The sequence below is a fragment of the Mustelus asterias genome, chromosome 4 (genome assembly GCF_964213995.1).
Source record: "Mustelus asterias chromosome 4, sMusAst1.hap1.1, whole genome shotgun sequence".
Classification (NCBI taxonomy): Eukaryota; Metazoa; Chordata; class Chondrichthyes; order Carcharhiniformes; family Triakidae; genus Mustelus; species Mustelus asterias.
In genome coordinates this window covers 144,341,033-144,360,981 of record NC_135804.1, presented here as the reverse complement: position 1 = coordinate 144,360,981, position 19,949 = coordinate 144,341,033, and the positions used below count along the sequence as shown (strand labels likewise).

The window sequence follows — 19,949 nt, the reverse complement described above, 5'->3', positions numbered from 1 at the left end:
ATCCTCCAACTATGACCCCTAGTTCTGGACTCCCCCCACCATCAGGAACATTCTTTCCGAATCTACCCTGTCGAACCCTGTTAGAATTTTTAAAGTTTCTATCAGATACCCTCTCACTCTTCCAAACTCCAATGAATATGATCCTAACCAACTTAGTCTCTCCTTGTATGGCAGACCTGCCATCCCAAGAATCAGCCTGGTAAAGCTTTGCTGTACTCCCTCTGTAGCAAGGACATCCTTCCTTAGATAAGGACACCAAAACTGCACACAGTACTCCAGGTGTGGCCTCACCAATGCCCTTACAATTGCAGTAAAACATCTTTATTCCTGTACTCAAATCCTCTTGGTATGAAGGTCAACATACCATTTGCTGCCTGCTGTACTTGCGCACTTACATTCAGTGACTGATGGATGAGGACACAACTGTCTTGCTGAGTATATGCACCTCTCTCAATTTACACCCATTCAAATAATAATTTGCCTTCCTATTACTGCTTCTGAAGTGGATGACCTCATATTTATCCACATTATACTGCATCTGCCATCTCACACATTCAGCCTGTCCAAATCACGTTGAAGCATCTCTGCATCCTCCTCACAGCTCACCCTCCCACCCAACTATGTATCATATATAAATTTGGAGAAATACATTTAGTTCCCTCTTCCAAATCATGAATATATAATGCGAACAGTTGGGGTCCTACACAGATCCCCGCCAATTGGAAAAAATACCCATTTATGCCAACTCTTTGCTTCCTATCTGCTATGAGCTTTCTATCTATCTCAAGACACTACCCGCAATCCTATGCGCTTTAACTTTACATAGTAGTCTACTATGTGAGATCTTGTCGAAAGTCTAAATAAAACACATCCACCGGTTCTCCTTGCTCAACTTCACTAGTTACATCCTCAAGGAATTCTAATACATTTATCAAGCATGATTTCCCTTTTGTAAATCCATGCTGACTGTGTCTGATTATACCATTGCTTTCCAAATGCTGGGCAATGAAATCCTTGATAATGGACTCTCGCAACTTCCCCAGTACTGACATTAGGCTCACTGGTCTATAGCCCCCTGATTTCTCTCTATCTCCTTTTTTGAATAGTGGGCTTATCAACCAACCCAAAGTCCAAACAATTTTGGAAAATAACCACCAATGGATCTACTATTTCCAGGGCCGCTTTCGTAAGTACTCTGAGATGAAGATTATAAGGCCCTGGAGATTTATCCGCCATCAATCCCATCAATTTTCCCAAAACCACTTTTCTACTAATACTGGTTTCCTTCAGCTCTTCACTAAAGCATGTTTCTCTCAGAGCTTTTGGTACATTTTCATGTCTTCCTTTGTGAAGACAAAAGCAAAGTACAAATTTAATTCCTCAGCTGTTTCCTTGTTCCCATTATGAACTCTATTGTTTCTGACTGTAAGGGGCCTACATTCATTTTTGTCAATCTTTTTTTCTTTACAGACCTGTCGAAACTTTTACAGTCAGCTTTTATGTTCCCCGATTGCTTACTTTCATTCTCTAGTTTCCCCTTCTTAATCAATCCCTTGGTCTTCCTTTGCTGAATTTTAACCGACTCCCAATCCCCAAATAGCATTTATCTTCCCACATTACTTGAGCATCAATGAAAATTATGGAAATTATTTCTTCTTCTGTCCACACCCGCTCCCTTCCCAAACAAAGATATGAGTTTAGACCACTTTGGGTGCAGCTCTGAGTGACAACAAACACTGGCTGGAATTTTCCCAATCCCATGGAGGCAGTTTTGAAGGTGGGGATGGAGGGTGTGTGTGCGTGTGTATGTGTGTGTGTGAAAGTTTAGAACACAGCGCCCTGATATGTTTCTGCCTCTGGGCAAATTTCCCAAAAGCAGACTGTGTGTGGAATCAGCCACTCATCAGAGGTGGGCAGGCAGTCAAATCAGTTAAGGCTTCAATTAACCGCCATTTTCATTGAGGGAGGCAGGTTTCCGGGTGTCGCATGGGCCGTCCACTCAGTCTGGAGCCCGGGAATGCATTGGAGGCAGCTTCGCGGTGGGTGATCCAAGCCAGGCAACAATTGAAGCAATTTAATTATTTGTCAGTAGTAATTTTCAATGGTCACGTATCCCCCAAGCAGAAGACATGCCACCGCAGCCCGTTCGTGGGGACTGATGTCTCCACTACCACTACACCTTATGCAATGGCAGCTGCTCCCCTTGAGTGGAGGCACCTCAGTTGTGTCACTTTTGCTGTTGCTAGTCCCTCAGCTGTGGGCACACGGGCCGCACTGAACGTATCTCCCAATTCTGGAACCTAACCACCGTCCCTAATTGGACTGTACCCCTGGCATCAGCCTGTTAATTGGCCAGCTTCCATTACACTAGGGAAAGTGGTAGTTGGGGTGTAGTGAGGGGAGGAGAACTGAGACATTAGGACCTGGAAATGGCGCAGACGCATGAGGGTTTTCTCATAAATCTGGAAAATTCTGGCCACTGTTACTCCAACTGGCATTGCACATGACCTTCATTTGAGGGAAAAAAATCAAACTGGGAATTTGAATCTGTTTCACTGTAAAATGCTCACTCGTTTGAATATAATGTTTGAGGGCCCGTATTTTAAACTTATTTCACATAGCCACTTTGGAATTCCTAAGGGCTGCTACTAACCATGGGACTAATTCCTGACTGACATTAGAAAACTGGGGAAATACCAAAATGAGGCGGTTTGGGTGCCCAGCGGGGAGCCCGCTAAATGGCTCCCGCGAGAGTCTCCTGGCCCGCTGCACTACAAAAGCAGCGCAGCGGGATGGGAGAATCGCCTCGCATGAGTTGTGTTTCGCTCTGCGTGGTTGGCTGCATTTTTCCAGCATTTTCTGCTTTTTTAATTGAAGTTCTGTCCCTGATCGAGAATATCAGCGGTGGACAAATCTGAGTGTAAATATAGCTTCAACACCCATTATGAGATCTCAACGACGGATGAAGAGACAGCAACTTTGGCAGTGTGTTTGTCAAACCGACTTTTTGGAAGTGGGGTCATCTTGACCCCGTTAATCCCAATGCCCAAAACACAAATTCCATGACATGTTAATGGCTTCCTGGCTAATATAACGACGCTCCTTATTAGAACATTGTCTTTCTCTGGGTCCCACAGGGAGTGATATGGAGAGTGAACTGTAAATATAACAGCATTTTATTTAAGGAACATTGCCTCCGGCACCAAATGTTACACATATGCTCAAATACAAGTTCACAGAGACTGAAAGGATGCATTTAAAAAAAAAATATTGTAGACAAGGTCTGGAGGGGTGAATGAACTGCTCTCCTCTCCCACGTTTCCTGTCGCAATGTACAGCCAGACTCCCTGGAAGCCAGCTAGAGTTCTGAGCCCACCATTGGGATGACCTGCCGAATGGGAGCAACATTTTGACCAAAGACTTCGTCTAGCACCGTCATGGCGTGTCACAATGTTACTGGCACAACTCGTGAGGGCGAGGTGCATACTGGCTCCAGGGAGACCAGACGGCAGCCGGAAAGACCCATTTAAATAATCAAACAAGTCTTCCTGGGTGCTGGCCTTGAAAGAAATCCAGTAGCATTATCTGGAAGTGGCAGCTGGTTGCACAGGGGAGCGGGTGACTAAACAGCTAAAGCTGTTAAATTTGATGAAAGGCTGGGATATGAATTTTCTGTTATCATTTGGATCACATTTTCAATGCCATCTGTTTCAGCAAAGAGTAACTAGTGACAGCATTCCACCCCCCATCCCCAGTCTTCTCCGCTACTGCCCTAAGAGTTAAAATTTTCATCCTGTTTTAAAATCTCTCCATGGCCTCGCCCGCCCCATTCTTTCTTCCAGCATTACAGGCCTCCCAGAGCTCGACATTCCTTTTGTACATCCTCCACCCCCTCTGCCCCACCATTGACTGCAATACCATAGAATCCCTACAGTGCAGAAGGAGGCCTTTTGGCCCATTGAGCTTGCAACAACTCTCTAACAGAGTAGCTTAACCAGGCCCACCGCCGGCCCTATCCCCATAACCCCACATATTTACCCTGCTAATCCCCCTGACACTAAGAAGCAATTAAACTTGGCCAACTTACTGAACCCGCACATCTTTGGAGTGTGGGAGGAAACCAGAACACCCGGAGGAAACCAACGCAGACAGTCACCCAAGGCTTGAATTAAACCCAGGTCCCTGGCACTGTGAGGCAGCAGTGCTAACCACTGTGCCACCGTGCTGTCCATAATCAGTGATAATCTTAGATGCTCAAATCCCAAACTTTGGAATTTTCTCCTTAAACTATTCTACCTTTCTCTGTTCCTTTATGAGCCTCTTTAAGATGTATTGTTTTAGCCAGGCTTTCTATCACCTCCCCAAATATCTTATTTTTGACTTGGTGTCTTTTTTTACCCAATCACACTTCTGTGAAGTGCCTTGAGATGTCTTCCAACATTAACTGCGCCACATAAATGCAAATTGCTGTTGTGTATGGCACTCAATCTTGCTGGGGTACTGTTCCGTTCTCCAATCTTCATTTGTAAACTTAGGCAATGAGAGCTAGTAGGCTGTTCCACTGTGAAGGCCATCATAGCAAATTCCAACTAATACGCACAGATGAGTCATTGGATAATGATCAGGATGGAGATCTCTGGCTCATTGTATCCCTGCCATCTGAGGTACTATGGCCAAAAGTCAAGGCCCAGCTGCTATCTGGGAATTAAAATGGTGACTTTCTATATTCTGTAGCTAGGTGCTACCCGATGTAGTCTACATCAATGGGTACGAAGTAGAAATGGTCAAGAGCTTCAAGATTTTAGGTGGCCAGGTCATCAACAACCTGTCCTGGCCCCCCCATACCGACACTATAGTTAAGAAAGCCCACCAACATTTCTACTTTCTCAGAAGATTAAGGAAATTTGGTATATCCACGACCACTCTTACCAACTTTTACAGATGCACCATAGAAAGCATTCTTTCTGGTTGTATCACATCTTGGTATGGCTCCTGCTCTGCCCAAGCCCACAAGGAACTATAAAGGGTCGTGAACGAAGCCCAGTCCATCATTCAAACCAACCTCCCACCCATTGACTCTGTCTACACTTCCCGCTGCCTCGGAAAAGCAGCCAGCATAATTAGGCACCGCGGACATTCCCTCTTCCACTTTCTTCCGTTGGGAAAAAAATACAAAGCTTTGAGGTCACGTACCAGCCGACTCAAGAACAGCTTCTTCCCTGCTGCTGTCAGACTTTTGAATGGGCTTATCTCACATTAAGTTGATCTACACCCGAGCTATGACTGTAACAGTATGTTCTCTCTCGTTTCCTTCTCCATGAACGGTATGCTTTGTCTGTATAGCGCGCAAGAAACAATACTTTTCACTGTATGTTAATACATATGACAATAAATCAAATCAAATCAAATCTTAGTCACGAAGCGATCAAAGGAGCCTTGTGCTGTGTTGGTTACGATAGTGTGTAGATCCACTTCCAGCTTTGGTGCTGAGTGTCACAGACAGCAACATTGTGGCCTGGAGCCCCTGATGGATTTCAGCTAAGCAGCAGCACAGCAAGAATAGCCAATACTAATTGCTGTTTGTTCGTTCTGCTGAACAAAGTCCCTGTGAGTGGTCACTGGGTAGGATCGGGTAAGCTTTGGCCTTGTTGCCTAGTCTGCCAATACTCCTCATCTGCATTTGTACAAAGGACAAGGGCTAGCATCAGGAGTATCCTTCAAAGAACAAAGAAAATTACAGCACAGGAACAGGCCCTTCGGCCCATCCGAACCTGCACCGACCACATGCTGCCCGACTGAACTAAAGCTCCCTACCCCTTCTGGGGACCATATCCCTCCATTGCCATCCTATTCATGTATTTGTCAAGACGCCCCTTAAAACTCACTATCTGCTTCCACTACCTCCCCCGGCAGCAAGTTCCAGGCACCCACTACCCTCTGTTTAAAAAACTTGCCTCGTACATCTCCTCTAAACCTTGCCCCTTGCACCTTAAACCTATGCTCCCTAGTAATTGACTCTTCCACCCTGGGAAGAAGCTTCTGATAAGCTTCCTTGGCATGAGCTATTGTCTGTGGGGTAGAAAATATTCGGAAACCATTATGTTGGGTGGGATGGGAGTTGATGAGTTTGTCAAACAGCAGTTTCCCAGGAGAGGTAGCAACTGCCGTGACCATATGACTGACCTTTCCAGATTCGTCTGAGCAGTGACCACTCACGTTTGGGTAACTGGATGGACAATGAACTGAGTTACAACCTCTCATGCGGGTTCAAGCTGTCACCGTCAGCATGATATGATGCTTCACACCAAGAAGCACGAATGCTGAAGACTGTTTGGTCCAACGACCCACAGAAACCTCTGGGTTTCCTCATCACAGCATCATCACAAGGCCAAAGCTTACCCTCGCTGCCAGCTCGGAAAGCAACTTCAGCATTGCTCCATGGACCATGGAAGTCACATTAGGGTTGGATAAAAGCAAATTACCACTCATGCTGGAATCTGAAACCAAAAGAGAAAATGCTGGAAAATCTCAGCAGGTCTGGCATCATCTGTAAGGAGAGAAAAAGGCTGATGTTTTGAATCCAGATGACTCTTTGTCAAGGATCAGTTGTTGCTCAGGGTTGGACTTTGCTGTAGATTACAATCCCTTGTGTCTTGCCCCTGCTGTTCTCACACCTTTCCCACCCCTTTCAATCCTATCTCATTTATCAGTACCCCCTCTGGCCAACCTCTTCCCTATCAGCTCCTTAATATCTTCCCACAGCACTAACTCGAGTTAGTCCCTCACCCCTTCCTCAGTCTCTTCTGCTGAGTTGCATTCAGGAGCAGACATTTATTATCCACAAGATCACTGCAATCAGCAAACTCCCAAGCACCTTAACCTTTCTCTCCATTTCCTCTTATTCTTCAACTCTTTGATTTGTGGACTGTGACTGCAATGATATTGCGGATTATAGGGCTTACTTCTGACATTGTAATCGTTTCACAACATGCAGGCATTGTTATCCTTTTCCATTTCCTGTGTCACGTAACACTGAAGCACCGGGTCTAGTTAAAGGTGTAGAGGCAAATGGAAGTTCCCCGTATTGAAGAAAGGTGACACAACCATCTCCGAGCACTACGCGACCACCAGCCTGACCTTGACAATCAGGAAACTAATTCAATCAATTTGCAGATGCAGAATAGAAGAATATCAAAATAACCTAATAACTGAACGGAAAACACAACGTTACAAAGAATAGACTTTGCTTGAAAAGACTTGTTTGGAAATAACATCCCTAATGATGAGAGGAAGCCATGTGTATAACTTGACTTCCAAACAGCCTTTGATAAAACACCACACAACAGAGCAGGAGTTTGACATACTCAAACTTATCAAGACCTCTCTACATCTTTAATATCCATCTGTGACATGTAACTAGTTAATTTAATTTGGATCACTGCTGGCCTGTTTCCTTAGACTGCAGAGAATACACAATGTGGTCAGCAGGATTCTTGTACAGATAAGCTTAAATTGCACAGGAATTAGAAACAAATGCTGGCTTTTTGCAGCAGTATGTCCAACTAAGGTAAAGTGCTTCATTAACTTATGTAAACGGATGGTTATCTCACATCTGTAGGGTCTGGAAAACTCTCATGCTGATGAATTTGTTCCCATTGTGGGAAGAACCCTAGCTTTCCTGTATCCTGTGTTTTGCTTTGACAACTACAAAGATGCATCCCCTTGTCAGCAAGTGTCCTTTATATTGGAAAATCCTGTGGGTGTTTGACTGTGGAGCTACACATTAAACTTCCTGTGTTCCTGGTTGAACCTCAAAGAGAAAGAACAGTTTAATATGGACAATCCTGCTCCAGTTTGCCAATTCACTGAAACCGTTGAGTTAAGAATGGAGATCCTGTGAGCCCAAACAAAGTTCAAAGCTAAACTTTGGATGCTGATACTGAATTAGCAAAGGATTATGTTAACTTTGTACAGAGGAAGTGGAGGTGGAGTTGTTGTATCTGCTCCCACTTAAGATTTCCTTTGAATAAATGCATCATGTAGTTGGTAGTCTAAAGCACGGTCTAATGGTGTTTCTTCTGGCATTTCCTAAAGTCCAGGAGATCACATGAGGGCTTGTGTCACATCCAGCAAGCCAAATGCTGGAATAAAGATTTCTAATTGATCTCTGGGCAACGCCATTAACTGTGTGTATAAATTACACACACTGATTTGTGAATGTGGAACAAAGTCTCTCCCACTTCTCAAACTGGGTCCACAGGACTCTGGTCCTGTACAGACTTTCCAAGAGGACCACAAAGTCATGTTACAGTGTGACCTGGAAGGTTGTAGTAGAGTGCGATTGCTAAATGGACTAACTATCTCACCTAGGGGGAGAGGTTAGATACATTGGCCATGCTAAATTCTCCCTCAGTGTACCTGAACAGGCCCCGGAGTGTGGCAACTGGGGGATTTTCACACTAACTTCATTGCAGAGTTAATGTAAGCTTGTGACAATTTTTTAAAATTTGATTTGATTTATTACTGTCACATGTATTAGTATACAGTGAAAAGTATTGTTTCTTGCGTGCTGTACAGACAAAGCATACCGTTCATGGAGAAGGAAACGAGAGAGTGCAGAATGTAGTGTTATAGTCATAGCTAGGGTGTAGAGAAAGGTCAACTGAATGCAAGGTAGGTTCATTCAAAAGTCTGATGGTAACAGGAAAGAAGCTGTTCTTGAGTCGGTTGGTACGTGACCTCAGACTTTTGTATCTTTTTCCCGATGGAAGAAGGTGGAAGAGCGAATGTCCGTGGTGTGTGGGGCCCTTAATTATGTTAGCTGCTGTGCCGAGGCAGTGGGAAGTGTAGACAGAGTCAACGGATGGGAGGCTGGTTTGCGTGATGGATTGGGTTACATTCAGAACCTTTTGTAGTTCCTTTCGGTCTTGGGCAGAACAGGAGCCCCATACCAAGCTGTGATACAACCAGAAAGACACCAATAAATAAACTTATACTTAGCTGTACAACAGTAAATACCTGTTTTCTTAAAAGCATGATAAACACTCATTGCATCCTGCAGTTTGATATCATAAGTTTTGTAGAATATTATAATTTAGAGAAGGGAAGGGTTGTTCTATGATTATTAATCCATTTGAAGAAATTTTGAAAATGACTGGCCTACTAGATGGGTGCTTGACACACTGAAGTGTCTGAGTGGAAGCAAGACTTGCTTCCAAACCAAGATCTCCAGAAGTCAAGGATAATAGGCGTAAACAGAAGTTTGGATTTTACAGCCCCAACACTCTTGCATCACAAGCCGGGAATGTTTTTAGGGGAGGGGCACATCAAATGTGATGTGGGCGGGGCTCGTTCACAGCCTTCCCGCTCACCGCCAACCTGTTCCCCACAATACGGTGGATGGGTAAGGCACTCAGCAGCCCACCTGCCCTTCGGCCTTTGAGGCCTCGAACTGCCCAATTAAGGGCCTAATTCCACCTTTGCTGCCACAATGGGCGGGATTTTTCGGCCGCACTTGCCCCAAAACTGGAAAATCCTGCCCGAAGTCAGTGGATCTTTGCATGGCCTGTGTTCCGCCTGCTACGATTCTCGTGGCAGGCAAGATGGGAAAATTCCGTCCAATATGTTTGGTGGTGGAAGAGTGGGCAACTGCGTTTTCACCAACCGTTGGGGGGGGGGGCATTTACTTTGGGGGGGTGATCTGTAAGCATCAGGGTACCTCCATCCAAGATGGTACCCTCTTTTTTTGCCTACCCCCTGGCCTCCAAAAACCCACACCCCCACCCTTCTCCTGCCACCCCCCTAGGGTGCCCAATCCCTCCCCACCCAAAAACCCCACACGTCCCTGAGTGCGGTATCCATGTTCGCAGTTCTAGCAGTTACAACTACTGAATTCTGGCATTGCAGGGACCGCAAGGGCTGCTGGCCAGTCAGAATCTGCCCTGAGGGTCAGAGGTCGCAAGCTGAGCTGGTTAAGGTGTATTATTGCTGCAGGGCTGCCAGATTTAAAGTCAGTTGGCTCACAAAGTAGTCCATACTGGAAATAAAATCAGGAGCGTGCAAAAACGATGAAAAAATGAATGTCTGGCATTTATACCCTACTTTGATGATCACCAGACACCCCAAAGCATCTTACAGCTAATCAAGCACTTCTGAAATGTCGTCACTGTTCTAGGAAGTTCAGCAACTATCATAAACAGCAATGTGATAATGATCAAATAATCTGTTTTTGCAATGTTAGTTGAGGGACTCCAGGGATAACCCCCCTGTCCTTATTCAAGAGAGCTGTGGGATCTTTTACATCCACCTGGGATTCTAGATGAGGCCTCGATTTACTTCCTCAGTACCGCACTGGAGTACCAGCCTTCATTTTTGAGCTTAACTGCTTGAGTAGCAACTGAACCCACGTCCTCATGATACACAGGTGAAAGTGCGACCAAGTGAGGCATAACTGCTACTGTAGTGGGGATGGTACGTGCTTGTGGGGAAAGAGAGAGAGTCAGAGAGGTGCTATTTGACTTGTAGGCTGGAATTCCCCAATGTCGTACTGCTGCCAGTGAGAACAAAGAATTTGGCGCTCAGCCAAAACTATCCAACTGGTCTGTGCCGTTGACGTTCAAATCCTCAGGGGTCGTGCCCTCATCAGGGCAAGCCTGGAGTATGGCATTTCTTTCCTCTCTCATACTCCTCACTGTAAAACTCTGCTGCATTTGTGGTCATCTAGCATGGCAGTCATGGGGTGGGATTTTATGGTCTTGCTCATCCCGAAACCGTAAAATCTCACTCGAGGTCAATGGACCTTCCCATGCTCTGCCACTCGCCCACTCCAATTCCTGTGGTGGACAGGGCAGTAAAATTCCGGACTTGATTTCTGCACCATCATTTGAGAGATTGGACATTAGCTGAAGTAGGGACAGGATCCTAAATGCTGGAGAACTGTCATAAACCATTGCAGAAACCATTGTCACAGCATTCATTTTACACAGAGAGAGAAAGAGACTGCAGTACAGGACAGCTGCAGGAGTATAAATTAAACAGAGCATATAAGGTTAAGACAAATGTTGTCAAAGGGATGATAAACACGTCTAACTAATATGGAGCAAGTTGCCTATTTTTACTGCCTTACTGTTTTTGGATCAACCTGATCACCACTTTAGTTTGATGGAAACATTTGCTGTCTGGTTAGCTAAACACTTTGCAGCTGGAATGATTCCTCTGCCTCTTCCATAATGTTGCAAATGATAAAAGATGCTGGTTTCCTAACCTTCAAAAGAAGACAAATGATTTATTTTCTGAGCATGAACAGGCTAACTTCACACCATGTTTGGTAAGTCCTGCTCTTTGGGCCATTGATTGGTTGGTTGGATCTGGTCTGAAACATTCAACATCTTTAACCTGCTTAACTGACCAACATATCCTAGTGGCATTGTATTCACTGAGGTGATGAGCTTAAGTCCATTTCTCATCTCCTGCTGCAAATGATAGCAAGAGATCCTTTTAAAAAAATTAGGGAAATTAGTGAAAATAGGTACCTTGCATCAACACCCTTAAAAGGGGAAAATTGCCATAATTGTAATTCACCTGTGCCATTCAGTGGTGACTGTCCCTTTAAGGACAACATAGCAGAGTAAGGGTTACTTGGTTTGGGGGACCAATTGGGTTCCAGATTGGGTAGTCACCCACTAAGTCAAGGAGACATGGTGGGAGCTAGGTGCAGCCATGAGGCTGCTGTTTTCTTATTAATAAGTCCTTTTTATATCCTCAAATGAAGTCTGCACAAGAGCAACATTGCACATGCTCTTGGAGTGGGCAGTAGCCTCATTGTGTTCATATCAAAATTCATTGCACCTCAGGCTGTCATCTTTTATTAAATTGATTGCCAGTCTGGGGTGGTCAATGGGCAAAGGGTCAGGCTCTGAAATTCGCATCGAAGTTTGCAATGTTAGCAACTGGGATGGGTTTCCTTTACTGTTGACGCCAATCCTCTGTGTGGCTCTGTGCCAAACTGTGGAGATTTTGTAAATTGAGTTTGTGTCTTTATATGCCCTGTTTGTGAACAGAACTCCCACTTACCTGACGAAGGGGCAGCGCTCCGAAAGCTAGTGGCTTGTGCTACCAAATAAACCTGTTGGACTTTAACCTGGTGTTGTGAGACTTCTTTCTGTGCCAAACCACAGAGTGTATTTATCCAATGAGCCACTTGGTAAGGATGGCTCTCGATACAAATGAGAACTTACTTGAATTAGGCTAAGTTCAAAGTTACTGAACATGATAACAGCGCCAGCCAGTGTGAAGAGTCAAATCTGTCATTTTTTTCCCCCACTCGGTTCTGTTCCCAATTTGAGTTATGAATGTCTGAGAGAAAGGGAGGAGTATTTGATTTCATTTCATTTATTGTTGTCACATGTCTGGGCATACAGTGAAAAGTATTGTTTCTTGCTCGCTATACAAACAAAGCATACCAGAGCATGGGCGGCAGGGTGGCACAGTGGTTCACACTGCTGCCTCACAGCGCCAGGGACCCGAGTTCGATTCCTGGCTTGGGTCACTGTCTGTGTGGAGTCTGCGCATCCTCCCCGTGTCTGCGTGGGTTTCCTCCGGTTGCTCCAGTTTCCCCTCACAGTCTGAAAGACGTGCTGGTTAGGTGCATTGACCCAAACAGCGCTGGAATGTGGCGACTAGGGGAATTTCAGTCACTTCATTGTGGTGTTAAAATGTAAGCCTTACTTGTGACCAATAAATAAACTTTACTTTAACAGAGCATACCGTTCATAGAGTACATAGGGGAGAAGGAAAAGAGAAGGTGCAGAATAGCTAGACTGTAGAGTAGAGAAAGATCAACTTATTTTAAGAGATTTAAATGGAGCATTGTTAGAGAATTTGAAAGAGTTAGACAGTTTTTTTTTTACATTCAATTTTTATATTTGTAAATGAGAACAAGTTGTTGCGTGGTACATTTAATCAAAAAGACCAAATCCCATATCATCGTCCAACTATTCAGATTCTTCCTGGTTCTTCTCTTCCCATTTCTCTTCAGCAGCAGCTGGGGCACTGCCACCAAAACCAATCTTGCAGATCAGACTGTTGATGTCAATATTAGCCAATGCCTTGGCAAACAGACTGGGCCAGGAAGGTTCAGTACTTCCACCAGCTATTTTGATCAGAGCATTGAGTTTGTCTTCAGTGACGGTGACCTCGTCGTGGTGCAGGATGAGTGTACTGTAGATACAGGCGGGTTCCGAGGTAGAGGCCATGGTGCTGCCTGACTGCAGGTCCGATGGTGCTAGTCGCCAGGGGAAACTCGGCCTTAGCTTGGATCAGAAGAACCGAGCGCTTCCGAAGCGAGAAGAGCATTAGACACAGTTTTAAAAGCACAGAACCGAGAGTAAAAGATAGAATTAGAGAGTATGCTGGGGACAGCTCGCAAGAAGTCGCTACGCATCAGCGCCATCTTGAACCAATAATTATGAACCAATGATTAAGTGGGAAAATGGGCCATTGGGACTCAGAGGCCCAGACTAATGTTCTGGAGACATGAGTCCAAATCCCAGCATGACAGCTGGGGGAATTTAAATTCACTAAGTAACAAATCTCAAATAAAAAACTATTCTCAGTAAGGATGATCTACTGGATTGTCACAAAAAAACCAATCGGGTTCAGTATTGTCCTTCAAGGGAGGAAATCTGCCATCCTTACTTGGTCTGGCCTACAGGTGACTCCAGACCCACAGCAATGTGGTTGACTCTTAACTGCCCTCTAAAATGACCTTGCAAGCTATGCAGTTGAGGGCAATTAGGGATGGGCAAAATGCCAGTGATGCTCATATCCCAAGAATGGATATATATTTATAAAAATCAACACTGGGCACTAATTCACCTTCTTAAGAGCTTATCAAAGAGCCAATAGCTTCAATTACCCTCAACTGGCCACCAACCAATACCAGCTAGTCTACATCTGCCAAGTGTACCAAGCAAGATCGACAAAGAGGGTCTCCAAACTTGCCTAATATAATGGAGTGGTCATTGTACAGTGTCCTGGGCTTAGCAATTACCACACCTCCGAGGTAGATCCCATGTGCCAAAACACATGGGAAAATGGAAGCAGCATCAGCTGTGAGAAAATGATCAGTTAAAAAATGAGTTGCAAATTGCCTCAGCCACAACTTACATTTTATATAGACCAGTCAAGGTTTGTAATTGGGATCACAGAGACCTGACTCCAGGATGACCAAGGATGGGAACTCGACATCCAGGGTATTCAGTATTCAGGAAAGATAGACAGAAAGGAAAGGCACTGGGGTAGTATTGCTGGTTAAAGAGAAGATTACCGCAATAGTAAGGAAGGATGTTAGCCTGGATGATGTGGAATCTGCATAGGTGGAGCTGTGAAAAACCAAAGGACAAAAAACGATAATGGGAGTTGTGTACAGACCACCAAACAGTAGTAGTGAGGTTGGGGGTGGCATCAAACAGGAAATTAGAGATGCGTACAGTGAGGGTACGGCAGTTATTATGGGTGATTTCACCAAACTGGTAGCAGCAGGCGGTGAGGAAAACTAGTGGCGTGCTGGCCTTCATAGCAAGAGGATTTAAGTATAGGAGTAGGGGTGTCTTGCTGCAGTTATACACAGCCTTGGTGAGGCCACATCTTGAGTATTGTGTGCAGTTTTGGTTACCTAGCCTGAGGAAGGACATTCTTGCTATTGAGGGAATCCAGCGAAGGTTCACCAGACTGATTCTTGGAATGGCAGGACTGACATATGACGAGAGACTGGATCGACTGGGCTTGTACTCACTGGAATTTAGAAGAATGAGAGGGGATCTCATGGAAACATATAAAATCCTGATGGGACTGGACAGGCTTGACGTGGCAAGAATGTTCCCGATGTTGGGGAGGTGCAGAACTAGAGGTCACAGTTTAAGAATAAGAGGTGAGATCATCTTCACTCGGGGATTTGTGAACCTGTGGAATTCTCTACCACAGAAAGCTATTGGGACCAGTTCATTAGATATGTTCTCGAGGGAGCTGGACATGGCCCTTGCGGGGCAGCACGATGGCACAGTGGTTAGCACTGCTGCCTCACAGCACCAGGGACCTGGGTTCAATTCCCGTCTTGGGTCACTGTCTGTGTGGAGTTTGCACGTTCTCCCCGAGTCTGCGTGGGTTTCCTCCGGGTGCTCCGGTTTCCTCCCACAGTCCAAAGATGTGCTGGTTAGTTGCATTGGCCATGCTAAATTCTCTCTCAGTGTACCTGAACAGGCGCCAGAGTGTGGCGACTAGGGGATTTTCACAGTAACTTCATTATAGTGTGAATGTAAGCCTACTTGTGGCTAATAAATAAACTTTAAAACTTTAAACTTAAGGGGATCAAGGGGTTTGGAGCAAAAGCGGGAGTGTGATACTGAAGGTGCATGATCAACCATGATCATATTGAATGGTGGTGCAGGCTCGAGGGGCTGAATGGCCTCCTCTGCACCTATTGTCTATGTTTCTATGTTAAAAAATAGTCCCAAAATGTCAGAGGTGTGAAAAGAAGTATTACCTCTTTAATAAACTATTTTATTAAGCTCTGCGTGTTAGCTTTGAATAGCTGCTGGGCTTGGCTGCCGATGATTGTTGAAACAGTTCCTTCAGGCAGAGCTAAGGTTATTTATTTTTGTGGTTTGTGTGCAATCAAGACACTCATTTTCTCAAAGTTGAATTTGCGCCTTCAGGTTATGAAGTTTGTGCTGACTACACACCAAAAGGCTTATCGAATCTAAGTAGCTGGAAGGCTACTGGTCTACAACATTGCGCAGACTGCTGCTAAAGGCATGAAAACATTGCCTTGTGATAATTAACTCCATGGGTGCAGCCCCAACACACTAATATAGTCGCTGCCGCTGAAGTGAATGACAGCAAAGGAATGTGTTAGAGCGCTGCAGTTTTTTCTTTTCTTTTTCAATACAGTTCCCGCCTCCAGAAATAATCCTGGGTCAGATAGCTGGCTGTACATTGTTAGCCGGTCACCTGATGCAGCAGTGGGACATTTTAATTGGCCACAGTTGAAAACCGTCTATGGAGAAAAGTTGTGCATCTTTCACAACCTCAAGATCTTTTAAGTTTATTTATTAGTGTCACAAGTAGGCTTACATTCACACTGCAATGAAGTTACTGTGAAAATCCCCTGGTCGCCACACTCCGGCGCCTGTTCAGATACACTGAGGGAGAATTTAGCATGGCCAATGCACCTAACCAGCACGTCTTTTGGACTGTGGGAGGAAACTGGAGCACCCGGAGGAAACCCACATAAACACAGGGAGAACATACAGATTCTGCACAGATAATGACCCAAGCCGGGAATCGAACCGGGTCCCTGGTACCACCCATCCTGAAGGACTTGACAGTCAATTAAACTGTATTCTCAAAGTGTAGTCACTGTATGCTTGAAAAGCAGCAGCCAATTTGTACACAGCAAACCCCCATAACATTGAAATAAATGACTAGATCACCGGTGTTGGGTAAGGGATAAATATACTGGCCAGTTCACTGGGGAAAAATCCTTTGAATAGTGCTGTGGTTTCTTTTACATTCCTCCGAGGGAGAGGACATTGGGCAGGATTTTCCACATCCCCACACAATGAGTCTTGTGGAGGCGACTCGCTATTGGCTAGGGGCGGGACCTTCCTGTCAACGGGGTTTCCCGTTGTTCTTGCTCTCCGCCACCGGGATGGGGGTGCAACCACAGCACTATTTAAAGGATTTTTCCCCAGTGAACTGGCCAGTATATTTACCCCTTATCCAACACAGGTGATCTAGTCATTTATTTCAATGTTGTGGGGGTTTGCTGTGTGCAAATTGTCTGCTGCTTTTCACACATACAGTGACTACACTTTGAGAATACAGTTTAATTGACTGTCAAGCCCTTCAGGATGGGTGGCACCAGGGACCCGGTTCGATTCCCGGCTTGGGTCATTATCTGTGCAGAATCTGTATGTTCTCCCTGTGTCTATGTGGGTTTCCTCTGGGTGCTCCAGTTTCCTCCCACAGTCCAAAAGATGTGCTGGTTAGGTGCATTGCAGGAATGGAAGATCCTACTGGCAGGAACGGCGAGAAAATCTCGCCCATGGACAAGGTTTGACTTCCAACTTAAAGGTGGTACCTCTGGCAATGTGGCATTCTCTTTGCTGGAGCACTGATAAATTAAGTGCGTTCTGGGCTGGGACTCAAACTCACCAAGAAAGGGAATTTGGAAGAAACTTTTCACGCAAAGGGAGTGGCTGAAGTGAAATGTACAATGCTTTTAAGTGGAAACTAGGTAGAGATAGGAGAGAAAGGGAACAGAGACTTACAGCGATAGGCTGAGGTGAAGAAAGACGGGAAGAGATTCAAGTGGAGAGCAAACAATAGCAGGGACTGGATGGGGTGAATGGCCTGATTCTGTGCCATATATCCAGTGTAATCCATAATTTTCTGATTCTGAGGCTACCAACTGAGCCACGGCTGATGCAGGTTATATTGGTCACCTATCTAGATTCATGAATGAAAAGTGGTGACTTTATAAGGAAGGATGTTAGTGATCCCATGCCAACTAGTGCAGATGAGATGTGAATCTATTGCTTGCAGATCAACCTGCTATGCATTTCCCAGATTTTCTAATCGTAATTTAGCATTCCAAATCTTTCCTTTTCAACATACTGTTCTTGCAGTTCCTTTATTGCCTTTTGTTCTGTTGGCTTTACCTAAAAAGAAATGCTTTTAGCTGTCGAACCCTTTTAGCTCCAGCCCAAGCTGCAATGCCTCCCCCACAAGCCTGCATTTCTGTTTACAGCAGTTGGGGGATGGGCCTGGGAGGAGCTGCTATATTTGGCCTTCAAGAATTTGAACCTGAGAGCTGAGGAGCATCAGAGCGAGCCAGAACTGCAGTCATTTCTGGGCATCCGTAGACCAGGCTATTTCGGTCTGAAAGATGTCAACAGTGAATTGCTAAGTGCATTACCAATAAGAAGTAGGAAGCAGTGGACACCATGGCAGTAGGGATCTTGTTTCGCCCCTCAGTAATATCGACAAAAAATCATTTCAATGTAAAACCCTTGTGAGCATTCTTGGCAGAACACAACCGTTATGGCTACAGAACGACGCATTAATGAGGAGTCAAGGAAACAAAACCATAATTTCAAATTTAAGATGCCCTTTTTAATGTCAGTTTTAAAGCTAGTATCTGAAGCGTTTCTTTTTATTTTGTTCAGGTCTTGGGTTGCAGTGAAAGTGCATGCGTTAAGCATTTGGAGTCAAAGGTCAGCAATGTGGTCAAAGGGCATGGGTGTAAAGGTTACTTTGTTCTGTTTTTGGGAGACAGGTGTCACGGTTGGTTGCAGAAAAAGTACTCCCTCGTCATTTATTTTGGTGCCTTTACTTATAGGCCACACATCACCACCACCATGAAAATCTAATTTTAGATTGCTCCACGGCAGTAGAGAGCAAATGTTTTAAAGGAGAGTCGATTTTGTTCAAAGTATTAAATTGGATCAGCCTTTTGGGTGTGATCACCCTGAAGATAATCTCTTGCTGCAATGTAAGTAGTGACTATTCCGGTTTAGGCCATGCACAATTTTACATTATCTCTTCAATCAAATATATCTAAGAATTCCAATTGTTTTCCTCCTTGACTACCGTCATTCCTAAGGGAGGAAGTGATAAAAAAAAACTGAAAAGAAGTTCTCAAGGGCGATAGGATAAACAGAAGGGTCAACCTTATTCCCTCCTGCCCAATGGGAACAGTGTGCGCAAGAGGTCAAAATGGGGGTCGGGTGAAAGCCGCTGCCTTCTTCAGAGACATTTCTTCACTCAAAGAGTGGTGAGTCTGTGGAATTCATTACCACAGGAAGTAGTTGATGCCAAAACATTGGATGTACTCAAGAGGCGGCTGGATATAGCACTTGGGGCAAATGGGATCAAAGGTTATGGGGAGAAAGCAGGATTAGCTATTGAGTTGGATGATCAGCCATGATCATGATGAATGGTGAAGCAGACTCGAAGGGCCGAATGACCTCAATGTTTCTATGTTTATCTTCATCTCACCATCACCTCCCCCCCCCCCCCCCCCCCCACCTCCCCCTCCAGTCATTCCAACCCGAGCAGCCCCCCTCCCCACCTCCCCCTCCAGTCACTCCAACCCTAGCATGTTGAGTCCTGGAACTACAGCGGCCTCCCAGCCATTGAAATATTGGAGTCACGTGCTGTAATGCAGACCCCAGCACCAATTTAGCTTGGAGCTGTTTGAGTTGCACACAGTCTCCAAGCCAGCTTTTGAATTTTGAATGGACTTGCCTTGCATTAAGTTGATCTTTCTCTACACCCTAGCTATGACTGTGACACTACATTCTGCACTCTCTGCTTTCCTTCTCAATGAACGGTATACTTTGTTTGTATAGCGCGCAAGGAACAATACTTTTCACTGTATACTAATACATGTGACAATAATAAACCAAATCAAAGCCAGCATCTGCCCAGAGAGGTATTCCTTCTCCTTCAGGTACCTACCATACCCTCAGAGGACACTGGCAACCGTGAACTTCCAGTGGATTGGTCCATGATAATGTGTGGAAAAGTACAGCAGTGGTTTGCCATTGCCTTATGCCAGTATGGCTGACCAGGAGACTCTCCCAGTCTTACTGCTTGTCATCAGGCAATAGTGTAATGGGTTATGGGCATAGTGGGCACATGGGGATAGTGGGTGCAGCCTGCAGAAAGGGAAATCTGAGAGGGGTGGATCGCAAACATCCGCTGCGAAACAGCAAAATTACTAAAACAATACTGGGGGCAATTTTCACCTGTCTGCGGGATTGGGTGCAATGTTAATTTTGCATCTTACTTGATTTTATTCGCTTTTGTAGTCACTGGTGATTATAGTGGAATAATAGTGGTTAGCACGGCTGCCTCACAGCGCCAGGGATCCAGGTTCAATTCCG

General features: G+C 45.0%; 1 protein-coding gene and 1 pseudogene across 6 annotated transcripts in view; one reads left to right on the top strand and one right to left on the bottom strand.

The window, feature by feature from the left end:
• The window catches only part of col4a6 (collagen, type IV, alpha 6), a 389,276-nt gene that overhangs the window by 97,591 nt on the left and 271,736 nt on the right, over positions 1-19,949 (top strand). The window lies entirely within an intron of this gene.
• LOC144492407 (large ribosomal subunit protein P1 pseudogene) lies at positions 12,993-13,253 on the bottom strand (annotated as a pseudogene).